The following is a 4,151-nucleotide window of genomic DNA, read 5'->3' as shown; positions in this document are numbered from 1 at the left end:
AAAACTAAGCAATGGATGTTCCCGTGGAGCCGCCAGAGGGAACACAGCTCAGTGGAAAATTTGATGTTAGACTTTTGACCTCTAGAAATGTAATAGATAAATTTGTATTGTTTTAAGCCACTCAGTTTGTGGTCAGCTGTTACAGCAGCAATAGGATAGGCAGATTTTTTCAGTGTTAAAAATATATCTATAATGTAACTTAGGCTTCTACTCCTAGACATTTATGCAAGAGAAATGAAAGTATACTCATCTAAAATATGAACGTTTATAGCAATGCATGGATATAGGGAAAGCCTGGAGACAAGCCAATGTCACAGGTGAATGGATAAACAAATCATGCTATATCCATACAATGGAATGCTACTGAGCAGTTAAAAAAGAATGACATTTTCAGTTCACATGTAAGGAGCTTGGAAGCTAACACTCCATCCTGACAACAACAAAAAGCTGAATGGACTAAAAAATATTAACAGCTCTTCTTGGATTCGTAACAGAGGAGAGGACTCAAGGCAAACTACTGCTCCCAAGATTAGAGAGACAGGTGAATAGAAGGAAGCACAGCTTACCAGACCAGAGACTCATGAGCAGAAACCATCCAGAACCAGTAACGGAGTTAATAAAACTGAACTATAATTGATAAATTTCTGGACATTCAGTGTGCACAACTCTGAGAATTAAAAACTCCAGGGGGAAGGTCCTTGACATTGTGAGATTTACCTCCAGGAGCTCGACCAAGTTCCCACAGTAAATATCTGAGAAAAATCCCCTTGCGGTTTCACTCTGTTCTTAACAAGGCCTGCCCTCAGGGGAAACTACTTAACCAGAGCCTAACCTGCTGGAGTATTATCAGAGCCTAATTTACCTGGGGGAAGAGAAAATCCAATGCAGCCCACAGTAACCATCCAGTCCCTCCTAAGAAGTGAGAAAATCTTGAGAAACATTTGTGACTTCAGTCCAGAGGAATAGGCTCACTGAAAGACTGAGAACTCATCATAGGCTATAGAATGCTTCCCCTCCCCCATCCCTACTATCACATTATTAAGGATTATTTACAGCAGCTCCATTTCCCAGTACATCACATCCTGCTATCAAGAGAAAAATTACAAGGCATGCCAAAAGGCAAAAAGCATAAACTGAAGAGATAGAGCAAGCATCAGAATGAGACATAGCAGGAGTGTTGGGATTATCAAACCAGGAATTGAAAGCAACTTTGTTTAATATGTTAAGGGCTCTAAAGAAGAAAGTAGCATGTAAGAACAGATGGGCTATGTAAGCAGAGAGATGGAAATCCTCAGGAAGAACTAAAATGAAATGTGAGAGAGGAAAAACACTGTAAATGAAGAATACCTTTGATGGGCTTACTGGTAAACTGGGTATGGCTGAGGAAAGAATCTCTGAGCAAGAGAATGTATCAGTAGGATCCTCAAAAAACTCAGACATTTGTTGCTAAACATTCGTTCAGATCCATAAGATGTACAACACCAAGTGTGAACTCTAAGGACTTTGAGTGATAGTTTAGAGTAGGTTCATCCTTAGTAAAAAATGTACCATTCTGGTTATGGATGTTGATAATGAGTGGGGATACACATGTGTGGGGGCAGCGGGTATCTCGGAAGTCTTTGTATCTTCTCAATTTTCTTGGAAATATAAAACAGTTCCAAAAACAAATGAAAAATTGATAAACACTCACAAAAAGAAATAAAACTAGGAAATTATGCAAAACCAACCAATAGTTAACTTGCTTAATGATAATTCTTCCTAGGTATGTTCTATGTTGCTAGAAGCCTACTTATTAACCTTTTCAAAACATTGCTCCTTCAGTATAAAACCACAAATAATCATACTTCCAGTAACCTGACTCAAAATATAGAACATCTTTGACACTTCCATTTAACCAAGTACACCTCTTACATGGTCAGACAATATATTCCCTTGCTTTTGTTTTCTTTCTCCATGGCTCTCAGCTCTCTTCCCCCAACACTGCCCTCACCGTTTAATGTGCCACCACACTGTTTTAAATCATCATTTCATGCAACCGAGTGAACAATATCTACTGACAGGTTTCTTAATCCTAATTTTTCTTATTTAAAATATATCATAGAGGGCATTATTAATGTATAAATTAATTTTTAAAAACCCACTTCATCAAGACCCAAATCAATTAAAAATTTTAAACCTGTCTATTACTGGGAAGATAACATCTGTACTTGATAACTCATTGCAATATCTCGAACCAGATAATTTTTAAAATTTATTTCACGTTATTTCCAGTTGTTTAATTTCAAGTCTGACATGTAACTTCTTATGTGTATAACCTACTCCTCCACTAATACATAATTCTCAATCATGTCTAAGTAATTATATTTTATTGACTTTCCCTCACTGGCGAATAGCATGTTGCTATGTATATATATGTGTGTATGTGTGTATCAGTAAACCTTTCTTGAATTAAGTAATTAATATGTTTATAAAGGAGGCTTTCTGAATAGGTTGGACTATTTACAGTGAAAAACAGAAGCTAAATTTTAGAGTATAAAAATAGTATGTAAAGAAACTGTACTTGTAAACAGTTATAATTAGAAGGAATCAAGTTGGTTGAGACCACAGTTAAACTATCTCCTGGAATGAAAATGCCACAAATTAATGAAATTCTATAATGTCATTTTCAGTTAATAAATTTCATTTTCAAGAACTTCTTACAAAACCACATTTCTTTATTTTACTCTTAAAAGTAATTTAATACGAATACCACATGAAGTTTAAGATTATTAAATCATCCCTTAGCATTCTGCATTCCCATAATTCCAGTGCTTCCCAAACTTTAATGTATATTCACATCTCCTGGGGCTTTTGTTAAATGTCTGTTCTCATTCAGCAAGTCTTGGGTGAGGCGCAGATTCTGCATTTCTAACAAACTCGCCTGTAATGTCAACACAGCTGAACCACTTGGAGGTTCATCTTCAGAACATGTTTATGACTTTTTCCTATTTAGTACCTCACAGCCCTAGTATGTTGCTTATTACACTGATGGGAAAATAATATATAAGGTGACTACTGTAGGAAGATCAGAACATTTTTTTCTAAATAATCATTTTCTGGATTTTTTTAAACTAGAAGAATCTGTTTGATTCGAGTCAGCACACACTACAGCAATTATTCTCATGATCATATTACAAACTATGATTTCTTTTATATGTACATTTTAAAGCATCTGTCCCACTGAACCTTATTCCATGTCTGTAATCACAGAGTCTTCATTATTCTTCTGAAATATTTATCACTACCATTATTTTCTCTATAGCATGTTATTATATAGGAATCCAAGAAGAGCAGATCACAAAATACAATATAATAGTCATTTTGACACATCTCAATTATTAATGAGGTCTCCACACATAACAGGTGATCAATTAAGCTGTAATCCATTCTCAATAAAAGGAATTAGTCATTCTTCAAGTTGGTTGATTATGTTGATTAGAATCTTAATGTTCCAGCTTTTATTCCCTTTAATTTTACCATTTATAATTATAATAGAAAGTGCTAAAGATTACTGAGACCATACCCAAGCCTCTATGGATGAACAATTTTAATCCTTTTAGAGTTTCATAGCACCAATCCAATCTAATGAAATTTCAACACTAAGAAAAAAGGAACATTTTTCAGGTTTGTTTATACAATTAAAATGAGCCAGTGCATACTAAATACTTCCTTTTTATGCATCTGATACCATTTTATGCATCTAGTATAAAGCACTTTGTGAGGTAATTGAATCAAAGCATTACACTAAGGACTCAAATAATATGAGTCCATATGCTTGATCATATTTTTCCAAGAGTTCATTACACATTACCTACTGTGCTCTAATGTCATAGAAAATATATAATTCTACATTGAATATTTATCACTCTCTTTTAAGTATGCATTTGCATATGTATCTCTGTTTAGACTGTAAGCTTAAAGCAGGGCCTATGTCTTGCATCCAAAGTTGCTAATATAGGGATTGCACAAATTGTTCAGTAAATATTTTTAAACTGTATTGAATATTATTATTTTTTCTAAAATATTTCAGTGAGAAGGAAACTTGGTCCCTTCCCCTAAAAAAGCACAACAACATGTCGAGGACCATTTAGTGCTTATATCCTATTTATACA

Source organism: Phocoena sinus, chromosome 3 (genome assembly GCF_008692025.1).
Source record: "Phocoena sinus isolate mPhoSin1 chromosome 3, mPhoSin1.pri, whole genome shotgun sequence".
In the NCBI taxonomy this organism is placed as follows: domain Eukaryota; kingdom Metazoa; phylum Chordata; class Mammalia; order Artiodactyla; family Phocoenidae; genus Phocoena; species Phocoena sinus.
Note: the sequence above shows the minus strand (reverse complement) of the source record.